Here is a 21,547-nt window from a genome sequence, read left to right as displayed (position 1 = left end):
AGGAATAACCTGGTAGAGATTTTTTTTTTTTTTAAGGGAGGGTGAATGTTCCAGTGCAGCAAACTAAGTACTTCAAAGGACATGTTCAGATTAATTGGAGAAGGGCTGGGGCTCAGTGGTAGCTGGGTTTAACAGATTGCCTGCCAGGCAGATAATCTCCTGGCTCTGGCTCCTGCCCTACCCACCATACTTTGTTCCAGAAGGAGCAGGGAAAAAAGCGTGTACAGATGGGAATCAACTTTGCAATGTCACTTCCAGTTGTACCCAGAAGTGACATCACAACACTCTAGGAATTGTAGTGCAGCTAGAAATTATGTTGCGATATCAGTCCACACACACCACATACATCCTGTTTTTCCTCCCATTGGAACAAATAAGCCAGCTGGCTACTCTAGTGAGAGCATATATATTTTGCATACTGAAGGTCCAGGGTTTAATCACTTGGTCACTCTACTTAAAAAATTAAAAAAAAACCTCATGCAGCGGGTGTTAAGAACATAAGAGAAGCCATGTTAGATCAGGCCAATGGCCCATCCAGTCCAACACTCTGTGTCACACAGTGGCCAATATATATATATATATATATATATATATATATATATATATACACACACACACACACACACACACATATGCACTGTGGCTAATAGCCGCTGATGGACCTCTGCTCCATATTTTTACCTAACCCCCTCTTGAAGGTGGCTATGCTTGTGGCCGCCACCACCTCCTGTGGCAGTGAATTCCACATGTTAATCACCCTTTGGGTGAAGAAGTACTTCCTTTTATCCGTTTTAACCTGTCTGCTCAGCAATTTCATAGAATGCCCATGAGTTCTTGTATTGTGAGAGAGGGAGAAAAGTACTTCTTTCTCTACTTTCTCCATCCCATGCATTATCTTGTAAACCTCTATCATGTCACCCCACAGTCAACCTTTCTCCAAGCTAAAGAGCCCCAAGCGTTTCAACCTTTCTTCATAGGGAAAGTATTCCAGCCCTTTAATCATTCTAGTTGCCCTTTTCTGGACTTTCTCCAATGCTATAATATCCTTTTTGAGGTGCAGCAACCAGAACTGCACACAGTACTCCAAATGAGACCGCACCATCGATTTATACAGGGACATTATGATACTGGCTGATTTGTTTTCAATTCCCTTCCTAATAATTCCCAGCATGACGCTGGCCTTTTTTATTGCAAACACACACTGTCTTGATATTTTCAGTGAGTTATCTACCACGACCCCAAGATCTCTCTCTTGGTCAGTCTCTGCCAGTTCACACCCCATCAACTTGTATTTGTAGCTGGGATTCTTGGCCCCAATGTGCATTACTTTGCACTTGGCCACATTGAACCTCATCTGCCACGTTGACGCCCATTCACCCAGCCTCAACAGATCCCTTTGGAGTGCCTCACAATCCTCTCTGGTTCTCACCACCCTGAACAATTTAGTGTCGTCCGCAAACTTGGCCACTTCACTGCTCACTCCCAACTCTAAATCATTTATGAACAAGTTAAAGAGCATGGGACCTAGTACCGAGCCCTGCGGCACCCCACTGCTTACCATCCTCCACTGAGAAGACTGCCCATTTATACTCACTCTCTGCTTCCTATTATTCAGCCAGTTTTTGATCCACAAGAGGACCAGTCCTTTTACTCCATGACTCTCAAGCTTTCTGTGGAGCTTTTGATGAGGAAAGACCTCGCTCTGTAAATTTGGTCCCCTTAAGCAAGAAGCCTCTGTTCTTCTGGTTTCCTATCACCATAGCGGGTATGGAGCTGTCAGTAGGAAGACCTAGACTCTGAAGTGTCACTCTTACAAATTAAATGATTTGTTGGGAGGCACTATTGCAGAATGCACTACAAATGCATGTTGCCAACTGCAATCTGAATCAGATGCATGCTACATAAAAACATTTGAAAAGACATAGAACAAAACCATCAGAAAATAATATGAAAATAATATGTGATACATGAAAATAATATGTGATAGTGACCACGTAGTGCATAAGGCTGAGCAAAGAGAACACGAGTGTAATATAGTTCTGGTTTTCAGTGGAAGACAACACTTGGTAGTAGAGAGAGAGATGAACCATAAACCTTTAGACATTGTCAATGCACTTGAAGCAAAAGTTTGCAAACATGAGAGCAAGCTTAAGCATGTTATGCTTGTAAGCATTTAGGCTTAAGCATGCTAGCTTAGCCTAAATGCTAAATTATTAATTGTCACCCTACCACTCTTCTGCCCTTCTAGCAGAGCTGCCAACTTCCAAGTGGGGCCTTGAATCTCCCGAAATTGCAACTGATATCCAGGTGACAGAGATCAGTTCACCTGGAGAAAATGGCTGCTTTGAAAGGCGAACTCTATGGACTTATACCCAACTGAGCTCATTTTCCTCCCCAAACACTTACCTCTTCAGGTTCCAGGTTCCTCAGGAGTTGGCAACCATAGTTTCTAGTTGTAGCTCAGTTTCTTAGTAAGCAAAATGAGGCAGTTTCCTTTCCAAGGATTCAGGAACCTTTCCTAGAGACAGAACTCTCAGAGGTTTATGGGCTTCTCAGCTCTCAAAATCCTGAGAATCAGGAGGAGGAAGGGTTGCCAAGTCCAATTCAAGAAATATCTGGGGACTTTGGGGGTGGAGCCAGGAGACTTTGAGGGTGGAGCCAGGATACATTGAGGGCAGAGCCAGGAGCAAGGGTGTGATAAGCATAATTGAACTCCAAGGGAGTTCTGGCCATCACATTTAAAGGAACAGCACACCTTTTTGAATGCCTTCCTTCCATAGGAAATAATGAAGGATGGGGCACCCTCTTTTGGGGCTCATAGAATTGGACCCCCTGGTCCAATCGTTTTGAAACCTGGGGGGTATTTTAGAGAGCCACTAGATGCTATACTGAAAATTTGGTGCCTCTACCTCAAATAACAGCCCCCCCCCCAGAGCCCCCGATACCTCCAGATCAATTTCCCATTATACCCTATGAGAATCGATCTCCACATAGGGAATAATGAAGTGCCCAGCAGACATTTCCTTTCCTCTCCCCCCTGTTTCTGGCGACTCTGAAGTGAGGGACTGGCATCTCTACTCATGAGTTGCAGCCAACTTCTTCAAAGTAACACAGACACACCATCCCAAGAGGAAGCCATAACAATCGGAGACTGAAGCCTCCGGAGGTGGAAAGTCACATGGTGGCTTTAGGTGCGGGGCTCCCCCCCCCTGCCGGCCAGCTGACTGGGGGTGGGAAGGAGCCTGGGAAAGCGGAAGAACCCCCACTGGGACCTGGGGATTGGCAAGCCTAGAAGGAGGTGAGAACAGGGAGAGGATAGGCCTTCCCTGAGGCCTCAAGACACAGCATCCTCCAAGCATCTGGACCCTAAACAGAAATAAAACCTACTACTGACCCAAAACAAAAGCCTGCTATTGGCCTAAAAAGAAAAGCTGCTACCAGCCCCTCTTGGACCTTTCTCCATTTCATTTGGGGAGGGGCATACCATAGTGGCGCCCCACTCATCAGAGGAGACAGAGATTTATTTATTTTTCCTCCTCATTCATTGTGTTTGGCAGGCAGGGGACAGGAAAACTCCATATCCATAAAATCTTCTAGTAAACCAAGGAATATGCTGGTCAGAGGTGTTATCAGTCATGAGTGGTTTTCTTGTTTGTCAAAGGTGTGCACTGCTGTCTTGGGGACTTTTTGCTTTTTCAGCCATTTTCAGTGCTTTCTGGAGACTTCTAATAAGGAGTTTGCAGAACAATTGCCAAGTGTTGTATCTCTGCAGTCTCAGCAAAAGCCACAATTTCTGATGGCAAACTACATAGAGTCAGGGGATGAAATCTATTTTGTTCAAAGATTGAGGCTGTAACTGGCCAATTCAGGGCCAAAAATGTACCAGATGAACATGCTGTATCACAGAGTCACCACCCCAAGACAGTACTGAGCCAGACGGACTGATTGATTGGATTCTGTCTAAGGCAGCACAATCCTTCATGAGTCCAAAATAAAGTGTTTAGGTTACAAATTTATAGTCCTGTTGATTGCAGTGGTGCTTATTTTATAGAGTTGCCAACCTCCAGGTGGCACCTGGAGATCCCCTACTATTACAATTGATTTTTTGGTTGACCAAGATCGGTTCCCCTGGAGAAAATAGCTGTTTTGAGGGATGGATCCCATGCCATTAAATCCTGCTGATGTCCCTTCTGTCCCCAAACCCACACCCCCCAAGCTCCACCCCAAAAGCTCCAGCTATTTCCCAATTCAAAGCTGGCAACCCTATCTGGGCCCAGGAGAGCTCTTTCATTTTGGGCACAGGGCTGGATTTCTATGGCAAAGCATTTGCCTTGCATGCAAAAGGCCCTTGGTCAGGTTCAATCCCTGGCACCTTCAGTTAAAAGGACCAGATAGCAAATTATGTAAAAGGCTGCCTGATTGGCAGCAGACAGTACAGTTTTTTATAAACCAATGATCTCACTCTGTATTTGGGGGGGGGGCAGTTTTTCCACTATAGTGGAGACCTCACACCTTATAGCCCTGGTTGTCTTCCACCAATCAAAAGATAGGTAAGAAAAATGAGGAGTGGAAAGAGGAGTCACAGTGACATCATGGCTGGTTCCAGATGGGCAATAAAAGCTGCCTTGGGGACAACTGGCAAGTGGATTTAAAAAGCTCATCCAAACATGCACATCTGCCTCCTGTCCCACCCCCACCCTACCTGCAGTCCGGCCAGCTCAAAAATGTACCACTACTGAAGTGGTACCAAAACACTGAGGCACCTCCCCAGCCATCTGGATAACTGGGAAACACCCAGAAAGTGCCCAGGAAACGGCAGACAGGTGCATGAGTGCTCTGGAAGCTCTTCGGGGGCACACTCAGTCCATCCTTGTTTGGGTGGCAGGCCACATGCTGTCTGGACACTCCAGGGCGCTCCTGTTTCTGCCGGCTCACTTCTAGGTCAGCATGCAGCTGCCATGAGCCAGCAGTTTGGACATAGACTTCTTTTCTGGTGCAAACCTGAAAGTGACATCATTATGTCAGCATGACACTTTACATAAAACCATACAGTTTGGGGGGAATCCCAGAGGCTTTGTGCTAACATGATGATGTCATTTCTGGACTTGCACTGGAAATGACATCACAGCATCACTGTTACACCTATTTGCATGTCTCCACCCTCTAGACTTCCCGCCAATTGCCAGTTCCCAGCAGGCAACACTACTCAGGATGGAAGCTTCATGTGTTCTCATTTTGTTACAACATTGGACTTGTGTCTGAATCAGAGCCTTCTGCCATTTTTGACAAAGGGTCAACTGCACATCTGTAAATCTCTTCACACAAAATGACCCAAGTGGCTACGGATACACAGCATTGTGGAAAAACTACCACCACCATAGTTGCAGACTCTGCATTCTTATAGCAAATTGAATATGCTCAGCATCAGGGAAAAGTGTACTGTTACACTCATGTGAATTCCCACTGAATAGCAACAGCTGGAATTGTAAGAGGACATCAATTCATCCACAGGATTGCATCCCAAAAACCTCTGGGGCACCATAGGTATAGCACCAGTAAATGCAGGGTAGTAGCCTTGCCAGGGCCGTAGCCAAGATTTCATGTTTGGTGGGGCCCACAGCAGGATTTGTTGTTTGGGGGGGCCACCCGGTTTGGTGGCCGTGGGCTCTTAGCACTGTAAGCTGCCTTGAGTTCCACAAGCTATCTTCCCTCCGCCTGTATTCTTCACACTGTTTTAGGAAAGGGGAGAGAGAAAAGCAAAAAGACCAGCAGCAATGCTACTACTTGTTCAGAGTGGCAGTGAGTAAAGGGGACAGACTGGGGGTCCTCCAACGGAGGGGCCATACAGTTGGAAGGGAGGGGTTGAAAGGATGGACCTGCCCTCCTCCCTTGGTCCCACTGAAGCTACAGGCCTGAGCCTTGCCCAAGCAAGTTTACAGTTCACACCAACAATCTTGGCTAGCCCACCCACCATGTTGTGCCTGGTGCTGGAAGCAGGGTTGGCCCCACCTATCAGGCATAGCAGGGTTGCCAACCTCCAGGTGTGGCCTGGAGATCTCCTGCTATTATAATTGATCTCCAGACAGCAGAGATCAGTTCTTCTGGGGGGGGATGCTTCTTTGGAGGGTGGATTCTGCTAAGGCATTGTATTTTGCTCCCCTCCCCAAATCCTGCCTTCCCCAGGCTGCACCCTCAAAATCTCCAGGTATTTCTTCACCCAGAGCTGGCAATTGTCAGCACAGCTTGATTAATTTTACAGATAAAACTAGAAATCAAGGTGGGGATGTTAGGCTAGTGTTCATATCACTATGGCCATTTCCATATTCTGCACTGAAATCCTACCCTGAACCTCAACACTTTCTCTTAGTAGTCTTGTTCAAGTGCATGCATATACAGCCTGAATTAACATGACTACTACTTCACTTTCATGCCTTCACTTTACAAATAAAACCAGTACCTGGATAAATATGCAGTTTCAATAAACACATTGAGCTGTATACATGCATTGAAATATAACATGAGAATTATTCAAATCAGATGTACACTATACACAGATTGAACATGCATTTAGTGTAACTGGTGAACAAGGCTGCTAGTGTTGGCTGTGTGAGGCCCTTGAAACTCTTCTAAAGTAACTACATATCCCAAGCTTGTTTTGTTTTTAGTGTTTTATTGCATACCACCTACTTAAGCAGTCATGCTACACCATGCTGGGTAGCTCTCCTTACAGAACATTTAAACCTTTGAAATAGTACATATCAACTCCTGCTAAAATGGGCAAGTGTTCCCTATTTCATTATTTTTATAGTAGTTTTTATTTCTACCTATGGTTTAGGCTCTCCACTTTTTTGCTATGTTCCTTTATGTATGCATATGGCATGGTTTTATATTACAATATATATTGTATTTCTACATAAACTGTACATTGTTTAGATGCATAATGTATAATTAATATCCACCATGGGGGAGTGGAGTACACATTTTAAAGGAGAACACAGGCAAAAGAAAATGATGCAAAAAGAAAGAATAACGTGCAGTTTACACAAGGCGGAAACAAACCCAAGACTGGGATTTCTTTTCAGGTCAAAACAGCAGGGGCAAGACATTCAAAATCATACCTTATATCTCCCATGCACTATCATGTGGTGAACTTTTCCTTAAACGAATGCACCTAAACAGATGCCACACAGCGGTGATCTACTTTATTATGATAAAAGCCACAGACAAAGTCGTATGGAAGCCATCTGACCCAGCCACATAGGTGAATCGCACAATGGAAGAACTGAAACACTGCCAAACCCCTACCCCCAAATGAAGTCTCTTATTTCAGTTCCAAAATTAGGATAATTTCCCTACCACAGTGTAGCTCTACCACAGCGCAACTATGGTGATGCATGCAGACAAACACTGAGGATTTTTCCTATCCAAAACCTATTGTTCACCCTGCATAGGGGGTGTATTTGCTGCTGTCCTTTTTGGAATGGAGCTTGAATTGTAACCTCTGCATTTCCCCACAATGGGCACTTTGGCATAGCAACTGCTGACCCAGTAAATAGTCAGTCTGGAAGAAGCGGCTTAGGTTGGGGCTAAGCATAAATCTTTCTCAGATTTTTGTTTGTTTGTTTGTTTCATATTGAAAAGGACGTTGGGTGTCAAATATTTGAGCCTGGTCATTTGGGACTGATTAAGCTCTAACTAAGTATGGCAATGGCAGGAATAGTGCAGATTTCAGTTGCTTACGTCTAAAGAATTGGTAAGTGTAATATTCAGAAATCTACTTAGTGCTTTAAAGCGCAATCCGGGGGGGGGGGGAGTCTTTTGGAAACAGAAGAGCCTGTACATGGGCGCAGGAAGGGTTTGCGCTGACATATGATGGGTGCTGCCAGAGCAAAGGGGATGTATGTGGGCGGGGGGCTGCCCGAGCGCCGCTCCGCCCAAGGGTAGCAGCACCTGAGGGCTGTGCCTGAGTGTGGGTGGAAGTGAGGTGGAGCGCGACGTTCAGGCGAAGGGGGGGTGGAGTTGGGGGCGCGGCCAGGCTTAGGTGGCTTCCTGAGCAGTTTGGCCCATGACACCCCCCCCCAAAAGGCGCAACTTTACACCTGCAAAAATGGCAGCGTGCCCCATAGGCACTCGTTGAAACAAAAAACAAAGGTTGCCTCTGCCACTGCAGAAGCTCAGAAACCCCTTAGGGAGCGGCATGATTGCCTCACCAATCCCCCACGCCTTGGGCTGATGTGCCCCCTCCCCAGCACCCAATCATGGTCTCCCTGCTCCTAGAAATAGCCTCAGTTGTTAGGGAAAAGAGCGCATGCCAGCAAGCTCCCGGGCATACAGACTTAGAGTGAGGGACAGGCAGGCACATTGGTGACGGGTTTTGCACCTTGTGGTTGCTTTGACAGTATCGTTGACTTGTGAGGGAGAGAGAGAGGTCTCTCCCCTGGGGCTAACTGCTCTTGTTTCCAGGTTTCCACAGGTTCCGGGCTCCTGGAGGCTCTACATGTGAGAACTGTTGCACATGGCTGGGTAAGTTCCACTGTCCCCCCCCCCCCCAGCCTCCCCCTCCCCTCACTCTTGGCCGCTCAGTGTGCGAGCATCTCTGGCACTTGAATCAGGCAGTGGGCTCTGGCAGCAGGCATTTGCTGACCCCGCTCCCCTGTGCTGCCACCTGCTCCCTTCCCTTGGTCTGCCCTCTGCTGCTTTCCCAACCCCTGGCAGGGCATGGGGCGTGTCTGTGTGGCAGCTGTCCCATTGCAGGAAGGTGGGTCAGAGACTGTCCCTTTAAGAGAGGTTAAAACGGATAAAAGGAAGTACTTCTTCACCCAAAGAGTGATTAACATGTGGAATTCACTGCCACAGGAGGTGGTGCGGCCACAAGTATAGCCACCTTCAAGAGGGGTTTAGATAAAAATATGGAGCACAGGTCCATCAGTGGCTATTAGCCACAGTGTGTGTGAATATATAAAAATTTTTGCCACTGTGTGACACAGAGTGTTGGACTGGAAGGGCCATTGGCCTGATCCAACATGGCTTCTCTTATGTTCTTAAGAGAGCCCCTGGCTGAAACACAGCCCGCTATTCCAGCCGTCGCTCCTGCAGGTGCTCTTGATCTCTGTCTCCATTTTGCAGGTGGGACTTCAACACGGAGGCTTCCGCATGTGCCACTCCACCACCCCCCCACTCCCACAGCTGCTTCTGCCCACTGCTTGGAGCGGAGCCTTGCCCATGGTGAGACTGCCCAGCACGCACTGGAGGAGGGGGTTGCTGAAGTGGATGCATGCCCAGCAGCTTGCACTCTGAGTTCTGCGGCCCCCAGGGGAGGTGTTCCTTGCACATTACGGGGGCAGCAGCAGGGCAACACCGGGGGGCCTCCAGGTTGTGGTGTCTTTTGGACTTGGTCTGGCCACTCCCAGACCCACATTCCAGCCACTTTCTAGGACAGGGAACTCCTGCACTTGGCACTTCCTGCTTGTCCGCGCATGCCCTTGGCCGCCATGACAACGTGACAGCGGGAGGGAGTTGGGGCACTGAAGGCCTCTCAGGCTGGTCATGTGCAACAGGCTGGCCACTCTCGTGGTCCCACGTGAGCTTGTGCCTCCTCCACCTCCGCCTCAGCAGCGGGCCAATGGCGGGCACCTGGGTGGAATCACCATGGCGATGGGTTCTCTCTCGCTCATTGGGCCCCTCTCCCCTCTTCCAGCATGACATACCGACTCCCCTTTGGAAGACAATGAGCGGCGCCATAGATCCGCCCACGCCCGAGCGCCCGCCCACCGCATATGTCTGGATTGGGCTGTTATTGTAGTTTCATGATACCAAAATCTGGAGTAGTTCCAGACAAGGTTTTACTTATAATTCTATATAGAGTCTGCACCCATGCATGCTGCCCTGAAGTCCTCGCTCTTCCTTTGTTGTATACTGTTTGTTTTGAGTAAAGTTATACCCTTGTAAACCCTACAAATATTTAATAAATTATTAGAAAGACTGTGTCCATTTTTGTGTGCATAGTTAGTTCAAAAGGTTTGCCTGTGCCCCAATGTCAATATTCTCTCTACCAGTCCCCACCTCTTGTTTCCCTCCACCATTCAGAGCAGCGGGGGGAGGGAGAGTATTAAAAGGCCATTGGGCTGACAACAAAACATCACTTTGGGTAAAAATATGGAGGTAACACCAGTCCTTTCTAGGAGTGGCCAGTGATTTCTACAGAGGACTAACATTAGTTTTGGGGAAAATCCAGAAGTGACATCAGTCCTCTTGGGGAACAGCCAAAAGTTATACCATTCATTTCTGGCAATTCTTAGAGAGACATTATGTAATACACTGGTTTTTCCCAGAGTGACTGCACGCCATCACCAACAGCTGCCCACTGTGTTCCTATCCTCCCTGGGGTGCGGTCACATGTACCATTAGTGACGACACAGCTCCGTCTGGCTGACGGATTAAATGTGTTCATTCAGACATGCACATCTGGCAATCGAGCGTCATCCGGGGTCATTCCAACTTGCTGCGGATCAGTGCTGCGTTAATTTGACAGCACATAAAGTCCGGCCCTTTTTCAAAACAGCGGCACAAGATTGGCTTTTTGTTGTTTGGACAGCTCACGCATGATACTGCCTCTCACCTTTTTTTAAAAAAAAAAAAGCCCCAGCAGACATGCGCATTGCCAGATCATCCGGGAATCTGATGTGACGCTTCTGCTTCTCCAATCAACACAGGATCGGAGGGGGGGGGGGGACGTTATCCCACTATTCAGAACAGGGAAAAAAATCTTTTTTTCAATGTGGAGGATTTCCAGATATCATTGTCACTGCCAATTTCTAGGAAAATTATTCCTGGCAGTTCCGTGGTTTGGATCGGCAACATTAATTCTGGAAACTTTCACCCTTCCCCCTTGCCTCTGAAGAAAGTTTTGATTTCCCAGCTCCAAACAGTTGGGCACGTGTTCAATGGACCCCCTCCCCTCCCAGAAATCACCATCTGATTACGCATGCTCCAAGAAAGGAGCGTGATAGTATTGGATGTCTGATTGCGCACAACAGAATGAATCGCATTCTTGGATGCTCGTCTGAACTGCCCTGCATTGAATCAATATTCAGCAGTTCAGATTTGAGCACTACACACACACTTTTAATGGTATGTGTGACCGCACCCCTGGTCTCCTATTAGTTGCAGGTCAAGCTAGGGGTGCCAGGTCCAATTCAAGAAATATCTGGGGAGTTTCGGGATGCAGCCAGGAGACTTTGGGTGTGGAGCCAGGAGCAAGGGTACGACAAGCATAGTTGAACTCAAAAGGGAGTTCTGGCCATCACACTTAAAGGGACTGCACACCTTTTAAATGCCTTCCCTTCATTGGAAATAATAAAGGATAGGGGCACTCTTTTTGAAAATTGGAGGATGTTTTGAGGAGAGGTGCAAGATGCCATGCTGAAAATTTGGTGCCTCTATCTTAAAAAACAGACACCCCAGAGCCCCAGATACCTATGGATTAATTTTCCACTATCCCTTATGGGAATCTGTCTCCATGGGGAAAAATGGAGTGTCCAGCAGACATTTCCTTCTCCCCCCCCCCCCCCCCGCTTTCTGATGACCCTGAAGCAGTGGGAGAGCCTCCAAACTAGGGGAATCCCCTGCCCCCAACTGGGGATTGGCAACCCTAGGTCAGGCCTGGAAACCCTAGATGGTTCTTGTTTGCACACACTCTGTGATTGGTTGCCAGACAACAGAACCGAAAAAGGGGGATAACTGCAAGACAGACGCAAGAAGGAGCTGAGTGGTTTTTTTTTTCTGAGAAGGTGAGAAATTCTCTATGCAAGAAGTTCCAGAGAAAGCAGCCTGTATGTACCAGTGAAAAGGGCAGCAAGCAGAATATGGACCATCTTGTGGTATGAGCCTTTTGTTCCAGAGTATTTTGTGCTGCTCTGAGAAAAAGTTGTTTCTCAGATCCCATAAACAGAGAGACACACATTACCAGAAAGATACACAGTTCCAGAACATTCCTTGAGTTGTGTGTATCAAATCAGCTTTAATGAATGAAGCCCTGGTTTAACCCTCACAAGTGAATCTGGCATCTTTATTCCTAGTGCAGGAGTAAGTCTGTAGTATGCCTCTAACTTTTGATTCTCCACATGTGCTCCATACATTTTCTGCTTACTTTGTGTGATATTTATTGCACCATAATAAGTGGCGTTTATCAGCAGCCTGGGCTCCACTTCATAGGTACCAGAAAGGATACACCAGCCAACCATTTCAAATACTTCCCAAACACCATCATGTCTTTTTTTTTTTTTTACAAATTCAGACTTCCAATTAAGATCATGCTAGGAATGCAATCAAAGATCTCAGCACTCAGAAGTTAATTATGTCCTCAGGCTAAGTTATAACATCCTTGTTTGTTTGGAAGGTTTTGTTGTTTTGGTGTGGGGCGGGAGCATGATTGTTTCTGTCCACTAGGTCTAATAAAGTAAGAGAGAGATACAGATTTTGTCAGCTGTTATCAAGAAAGTCCTACGGTGAGGCAGTGGGAGCCTTTATTACAACTGAAATGTGGGAGGGGGAGGAGGGGAAAATAAACGTTTCCTGGGAATTAGCAACACAGAGTAGTCACTGTCCAAAATTATCCACAGCCTGCCCGACTGCATAAAGCTCAAAGGTTTTTATTGCTTGTTGTTGCACACCAAGCCAACTTATTCATCCCCAAAATTGGCTGGACCTCCGCCATGCATATGCATGCATCGTTTTTTAGGCTGTAAGAGAGATTATTTCATTTGGGCTCCTGGAAAGCTGAACGAGTGTCAAGAGATAAATACTGTGACGATATAATTCTTCCCCCTGAAATTCACTGTCTGCCTGATTTTACAAGGGCCAAAGGGAGGAGGGGGGGCGAAAACACTGACAATACTTGATACTTCCAAATTAATCCCACTTGGAGTTGCATTAGCTGCCTTGGGGATTCTAATTGCTCAGTGCTTATCTGGAAGATGCCCATGGGTTGGGGGGGGAGGAATGGACTGTTCCATTTTGACAAACTGGAATTTTGATCCTACTCAGTTACTCCAGTCTAATCCCATTGAAACTGAAGAAACTGTATATGGCTGCACAAAAGAGGGTTTCTATTCTGTCGTGTGTGTGTGCGCGTGTGTGCGCATGCATGTGCGTGTGACTTGGATAGCCCGGGGTAGCCCAGTCTTTTCAGATCTCAGAAGCTAAGCAGGGTTGGCCCTGGCCAGTACTTGAATGGGAAACCACCAAAGAACTGCAGGGTCACTACACAGAGTCAGGCAATGGTAAACCACCTCTGACTGTCTCCTGCCTTGAAAGCCCTATAGGATTACCGTACATTGAATGTGTGTGTTTGTGTGTATACTAGCTCCAAACCCATGCATTTAACTACCTTTGAATTTTTTTGTTTGTTTTAGGTAGAAAGGATGTTTTGGTTTTTGAAGATTTAGAAACTCGATTGCCATACTGACTGTTATGAAAAATGCTTATTCTGGTTTAAAACTGACTTTCCCTTTTGGTCTGCACAAAAACCCTGTGAGGTAGGTTAGGCTGAAAGTCTGTTAGCGTTCTGAACTCACAGTGTGGACCAAAGCATGAGGGAAGCAACCTCAGCAGGGTATAATAGCACAGAGTCCAGCCCACAAAGTAGCCATTGTCTCCAGGGGAGCTGATTTCTACCATCTGGAGAGCAGTTGTAATTCTGAGTGATCTCCAGCCCTCACCTGGAGAGCAGCAACAATGGTTCCCCAGAAGGAAGTGGTTGGTGTAGAGGGTGGAGTCTATGGCATTGTACCTGTTTGAGATCCCATCCCACCCCTCCTCAAACCCCACCCTCTTCATGCTCTACCTCTCAAATCTCCAGGAATTTCCTAACCTGGAGTTGGCACCTCCATCTCCTTCCCAGCAGCAGTAATAATGTAATTTTGAGTGATCTCCAGCCCTCACCTGGAAAGTGGTAACAATGGTTCCCCAGAAGGAAGTGGTTGGTGTAGAGGGTGGAATCCATGACATTGTATCTCTCTGAGGTCCCACCCCTCCTCAAACCCCACCCTCTCCATGCTCTACCACTCAAATCTCCAGGAATTTTCCAACGTGGAGTTGTCCTTCCCAGCAACAGTAGCTGCAGCAGCAGTGCTATTATACAGGGCTAGGAGTTTGGGCTGGGTGTTGATGAGTCAGTCAGGACATCTGTTCAACTGTCTGCAGTCTCCATTAACTGATTTTCACCTCAGAACACAGTGCTGCACAGCTGAGCAATCAGAGAGAGCGGGGCGCTTCAACTGTCTGCAGTCTCTGTTACCAGAGCTCCACACCTGACCAATGGGGGGTGGGCAGTGTGGAAGCAGACTGCCAGGCATGCATCAAAGCTTTATCCCATTGGGAAAACACATTTTATCCTTTTTCACCCGCTTAGGAGTCGAATCACACAAGGAGATTTCTTTCATTCCTAGAACATGTGAAGTTCTGTCACTTCTTTGGCAGAATCACTGTCACTACCCAGGCCCGGCGCTAGGGGTTCTGCCACTCTAGGGAGACCCCTGTGCCATGCCTTCCCCCCCACACACTCCAGTTATTTCACGTGCAAAGCACACACACAACACAATAATGTCACAAAGTGACATTATTGTGCAAGGTGACCTTCCTCTTCAGAGGCTTCCTTCAAAGCCTCCAAAGAGCGAGGCGTTTTAGCAGCACCCCGCCGCTTTTGGGATGAAAGCAGCCGAGTGGCACCTTCATGGAAAGGCACCACTTTCCACTCAAAAGTGGTGGGGCACCACTAAAACACCACACTCTCTGAAAAGTTTGCCGTTTTAGTGGCACCAGCCATTTTGGGGATGAAAGTGGCCGAGGGGCACCTTTCTATGAGGGTGCCACTTGGCTGCTTTCAACCCTAAAGTGGTGGGGCACCGCTAAAATGCCACACTCTTCAGAGAGCACTGTGTTTAAGCAGCGCCCCACTGCTTTTGGGTTGAAAGCAGCCAGGCACTGCTAAAACGCCGCACTCTTTGGAGGTTTCCTTGGAGAGTGTAGGGGATTAAGGGGGCACCTAGTGGTGCCCCCAGGTGGGATACTGCCCATGACAGCCACTTACCCAACCTACTCCCATGCACCAGCCCTGTAACCACCCCAAGTGTGTTGTTTGTAGAAGTCACAACACACTCCTCTGCTACAGATAGGGCTTAACAGACCCTTTCCCTTCTGTTCATTCTGCTCCCTAGCTCCAACTCCAACTGTTTTTCTCCAACTAGCTAACTGACCCTTTCCCACTTGGATATTTTTTTTAGAACAGATCTCTGTTCCATTTCACAGTAAGTTGCTTTCACCCAATCAGAATGAGCTCCATGAACTGTCACTCATTTTTCAGCTAGCTCAGCCTTTCTTAAGTACCATTGCTTAAAAGCTGGCAATTTCTTGCTGTCCATCACACCATCAACACAGAGGAATCTGGAGAAGCCATCAATAAGAACCAGGGAGGTCGGAGGTGGGATGCGGGGGTGGGGGGAGAGCGCTGGAAGCAGGATGTGGAAAGGAGAGAGAGTGTGCCAGGCATGGCATCAGCAGGGGGATGTTAAGCAAGCCTTTCTTTGACAATGCAATTATGTTGTGACATTATTGCGCATGTGCATAATTTTTTTAAAGAGCACCATTAGTTACATAGTGCATAATGGGAGGCAGAATGCATGGACCTCTTTTGAAGAAACTGCAGAATTGAATATGCGGCCTCCATTGCATCTGTGAAATCACACCCAGCTCAATTGTTTAGAACAATTCAATTGTTGACTACAGTGCCAACAGGCAACCAAAAAGTTAGGGAATTGGATATCGACTTATTTCACAGATAGGTTCTCGACTCTCTGCCAAAATCTTCCAGCCACAGTTGAGACAGTACGGGAACTGGAAGCCTGTTGTCTGTCTTCAGGTCCCATGATGGATCACTTCAGCTGCCTCTCTCAGGAGGATGTGGACAGGATCTTGCCTGCAGTGAAGCCCACCACTTGCCCTCTGGACCCATGTCCATCTTGGCTTGTTAAAGTGGGAAGATATGGTATCTAAGGTTCCTTGGCTGAGATCGTCAACTTATCCCTGTCATCAGGGATATTTCCAGCCAAGCATAAAGAGGCAGTGGTTCATCTGCTTTTGAAGAAACCATCTTTGGCCCCAAGGTTCCAGCCAATTACCTCCCAGTCTTGAATGTACTGTTTCTAGGCAAGGTAATTGAGAAAGTGGTGGCAGAGCAGTTCCAAGTTTTCCTGGAAGATGTCCTAGACCCCTTCCAGTCCAGCTTCCGTCCTGGTCACGGGATGGAGACTGCTTCGGTCACCCTCACAGATGACCTTAGAAGGCATCTGGATCAAGGCGGGTCAGCGCTGCTGCTGCTGCTTTTAGATCTTATGGCAGCATTTGACTTGGTCGATTACAACCTAATGACCCTCCGCCTTGCCAACATTGGAGTTCAGGAGGTAGCCTTACAGTGGCTCTCCTCTTTTCTCTGTGATCAAGGACAAAGGGTGGCAATTAGCAAGCAGACCTCCCTGTGTTATCCACTAGATTATGATGTTCCACAGGGAGCTGTTATCTCACCAGTGATGTTTAACATCTATATGCGCTCCCTTGCCCGGCTTGCCAGAGGTTTTGGGCTGGGTTGACACCAGCATACAGATAACACCCAGCTCTATCTGTTGATGGATGGCCACTCAGACTCTGCCACAGACCATTTGACCAAAGTGTTGGAAGCAATGGCTGGTTGGTTGCAGCTGAGCTGGCTGAAGCTTAATCCAATCAAGATGGAGGTCCTATATCTGAGCCATGGGGGGCTAAGACCAGGCATCCAACTCCCCACTCTAGATGGTGCACCTCTTGTGCCAGTTCAGAAGATAAGGAGTCTGAATGTGATGCTCGATGCCACCCTTTCTATGGAGGCCCAGGTCACAGCAGTTGCACAGTCTGCCTTTTACCATCTTCAGCAGGTCTTCAACTAGCACCCTATCTTCAACAGGTCTTCAACTAGCACCCTATCTGACTCCTCGGGACTTAGCTACAGCAATCCATGCAATGGTCACTTCCAGGTTGAACTACTGTAACTTGCTCTATGCAGGCTTGCCCTTGGGACTGATCTGGAAACTCCAGCTGGTGCAGAATGCAGCAGTATGATTGCTGGCTGAACTGCCTGTACAGGCAGGCAGTCGGCCAATGCTGTGCAGTCTACACTGGCTACCAATTGGCTTCAAGGTTTTAGTAGTGATGTTTAAAGCCTTACGTGGCCTGGGACTGACATATCTGTGGGACTGTCTCCCCCCATACAAGCCCCGGAGGCTACTACGATAGGCCAACCAACATCTCCTGACTATCCCTGGCCCAAAGGACATCTGGCTTGCCTTGACCAGGGCCAGGACCTTTTTGACCCTGGCCCCGAACTGGTGGAATCAGCTCCCCATGGAGATTCAGGCCCTACTGGACTTACTACCATTCTTGAGGGCCTGCAAAATGGAGCTGTTCCACCAGGCTTTGGATTGAGGCAAGTGGGCATCCTCATTTCATTTCATTTCATACCATTTAACTGGCTTCCCTGCATTACCACCTTGATAGGCAGGGACCGGACTGACACTGTTGATATTTGACATCTAAGACACCTATGACTCCTATGTCTCAATCTGTGAACTATGTTCATACCATCCGCACTGCCTTATTTAATTTTTATTTAATAGTTTTAACCGTTACAACTTTTTAACTGTCTCATTGTTGGAATTAACTACCCTATTGTGTTGTAATCCACCCAGAGCCCATTATGGGAAAGGGTGGTCTATAAATTTGCAAGATACAAAAAAACCAGAATGTGTCTGATCATGAAAAACTATAATGTAAAAGCCCTATTGTGAAATGATCACCACAAAATCAAAGAATCACATGAGATTTCAACTCGCTGGAAAAAAGAAGTTAGTACTGCAGAAGGGTCCTGGCCACCCCAGTCTGCAATGATGGAAAAATGAGAGATAAATGTTTTAAATCTATATATATGTAAACAAGTGTCCTGACACATCATCAATTGCCAGTCCAAACACCTGGACCTAGAAACCCAAAATGTGGGGAGTGCAATTCCTTCTATGACATCAACGCCCACTAAGAAAGGTTTTTTAGAAATTCAACCCCTAAGTAGGTGAAAAGGGTAAAATGTGTTTTCCCAATGGGCTTTGGCAGCCTGCTGCCTGCTTCCACACACACACACACAAACACTCCGATTGGTCAGGCGTGGAGCTCTGTGTTCTGAGGTGGCAGTCAGTTAATGGAGACTGCAGACAGTTGAAGCACCGCCCTCTCTGATTATTCAGCTGTGCAGTTCTGTGTTCTGAGGTAAAAATTAGTTAATGGGGACTGCAGACAGTGGAACACAGTTGCTCTTCAGGTAACTTCTGTCTTCTGTATAACATCAGTGACTCAAGACTCCTGAACAGGCATTTTCCATAAAAGTCAGTATGGCAAATTACTTTTTAAATGTTCACGGGGAGATGGTGCATGACCTTTCTAGAAGTCATTTCAATGTGTGCCCCCCTCATGAACCTGAACAACTGTCCACCCCTCCCTCAGTCCAACACCTGTTCACACCTTTCGTATCTTATGCCTCCAAGAAGGCTCTTGGCAACATTAATGTTGTGCCAGCTACACCAATGCTAAAATAAGGAAGCAACTTAGGATGCAGCAAAGAAATATGTCCATAGTACTCCTGTGGCACACCAAACAGTGTTGGCCAAATACCAGCAAGATCACTCCAGGGTGCAAAGGGTGACACAGTCCTGATATGAACAAAGCAATCCTGGAACACAAATACAGAGGCAATCACTTCCCTGGGAAGTCAAGGCTCATTCAGACATAGCATATGATCCTGATGTGTTTTATGAGGCAGACAGCACTCTAGCTCTGGGTACCATGACACACAAATGCAAGTATTGCAATGCCCTCAAGTGGAAGGAGGAGCCCATCAGCAGGTGTTGCAGCAATGGCAAGATGCAGCTCCCCCTCCCCCTTCAAATCTCTGCCTGAGCCTCTTTACAGCCTTCTACCAGGCAACCACCCTGAGCACACCCATCTCATGGACCATGTTTGTAAATACAATGGATGCTTCAACATGACATCATTCAGGGCCAATGGAGTGAAAAAATCCTTGAAAAATAACTAATGCACATGATAGTCAAATTTGAATGAAATTAATATACAAAAGTTAATTTGTTCACAACAACAGGTCTAAAAGACCACAACAATTTCTTATATATCTCCACTGTGCACACAAGCATTAACAAGTAATTTAACTGGTGGTGTAATCATAAAGTTTTCAATAAATCCAAGTCATGTGTAGACATCCTGTGAAGACCCTCTACATGAACAGTTGGCAGTAATCTTCACGTTTCAGTGGAGCCACATCTTCATCGAGGAGGGATGTTGGACCAGCCACAAACAGTTTCAATATAAATCTTTTACAGAGTGTCCAGCACTATGTCATCAGAGGTGACTTGGTTGGGAGTCTGCTGCCAGCACCTCAACACAAAGCCCAATTCCTGCAAATCTATTCCATTGGTGAGGATGAAAAGGAACTGTGCTTGAGGTGCAGCATTATTCCTGACATCAAACAGCGATTGGTCAAACAACTGCAGAGGATGCTACACGACATAAACAGCTACGTAAAGGACCTGAAGAATGGCACCTACAACTTCCTGCCCCACAAGTCTCTCCTCAAAGCAGGGGCTCAACCCACCCAAACTCTGCAGTGGCACCAGACTGCGAGTGAAGGCACTCTACAGGAACATCATTGAGGCCACATTGCTCACCAGCAGTGCTTGGGGGGAGTCAGTGTTCATACCATGCATACCACTCATACCATCATATAACTCCTTTGAGTTCAGGAGGCTGCAGTTCCCCTTCAAGGTCTACTTTACTATGAACATCAACAAGTCCCCAGGAGTAGATGCTGAAGGTGGTAGGAATTGACTTAACAGAGGACTGCTTTTCACGTGGGCAGTTCTAAGTGGCCTGCTCCAGAGTAAACTCACCCAGCAACCTGGTGATCCTAGCACCTGAGGGCACAACAACCAATGTGGTCTACAAAGAGACCCTTCAGTAGAGAAAAAAAGGTTGTACATTTAAAAAACCACAATCTTCTCTTTTTTATTACTTTAACAAATGTTATATTTCAAAATTCACTTCATCTATTTTCTCCATCAACATGTTTCACCTTATTCAAACACCTTTGTGAAGGTCTGTTACTATGCTATTGTATTACAAAACCAATTCCAAAAACAAAACACCCTTCTTACAACACAAAAACATTTTATATACACAGAAGTATTATAACTGTACTAAATGTAGTTAAATACTGTAGCAAAGCACGGGTTTCATGCTAGTAAAATATAATAAAATCAACTCTCTCTCTCTCTTTGCAAAATAATGACAGGAAGATTCTAAGTAGTCAGGAATTCCATGAGTGCATTAGAGCACACAAACAGCATGGAATTAGAATATTTATTTTCCTCCTCTCTGTATTATTTTCAGTTTGTTTGCAGCCTTTGTAAAATGTTGAAAACAACATTACAGCTGATGCTTAACCCGGACAGAATGAAACAATTCCAGTTTTTTCAGCAGCTGAAATCTGTACCATTGTAAATGAATTATCAAAGGATGGGGGGGGGGGGGTTTGCAACAGCACCGGATTACTGATTCATGTTTAGTTTGTGATCCTCTATAATCTCCACATCCTTTGCAATAGACCAAGTCAATCTCATTCCAGAAGGGATTGAGCAAATACAGGAAGGAGGATGAGAGAATGGAGAGCAACAAGAGCCAAGAGAAATATGGCAACAGTAGTCAGAAGGAAGATCAAAAAGGCAAAGCTGGTTAAAATAGACACATTTTCATTAACATGATTTGCAAACAGGTAAAAAGTCAGAATGTCTATAGTTATATAATTAGATTCCATGCCTGCTCTCGGGGATTGCCTTGTTACAATTTTTGTGCAGTACTTAGCGAATTCTAGGTACTTTATAAAATAATAATTAATTAACAATATATGAATTATAGCAAAGCTTTTGACTGGGTGGATCATGAAAAGCTATAGTTGGTTTTAAAAGAAATTCATGCCCCACAACATCTGATTGTTTGTTGCACAACCTGTACTCCGAACAAGAGGCTATTGTTGGGATAGAGTACGGAGAAATATAATGGTTTCCAGTTGGCAAGGGTGTATATTATCTCCCTTTCTCTTCAGTTTAGTGACGAGAAGAGCACAAAAGATTTGTGGATGTTCTGTCCCCTCATTGGTGGATCTGTATAATATGGGATGTAAAAGGAAGATACAAATGATCCTAAGGGACCCTTCACATCTGGGCCATTTGCTATTTGAGATCTTACCGTCAGGTAGACGATATAGAGTGTTGAAGGCTAGGACAAACAGATTTAAGGACAGTTTCTATCCAAGTGCTGTGGTTAGGTTAAATGCAGGGTTATGAATGATTATTTGTTTTAGATGTATTTAAATGGTTTTATGAATGATTATCTGTTTTAGATG

Source organism: Heteronotia binoei, chromosome 1 (genome assembly GCF_032191835.1).
Source record: "Heteronotia binoei isolate CCM8104 ecotype False Entrance Well chromosome 1, APGP_CSIRO_Hbin_v1, whole genome shotgun sequence".
Taxonomy (NCBI): Eukaryota; Metazoa; Chordata; class Lepidosauria; order Squamata; family Gekkonidae; genus Heteronotia; species Heteronotia binoei.
Note: the sequence above shows the minus strand (reverse complement) of the source record.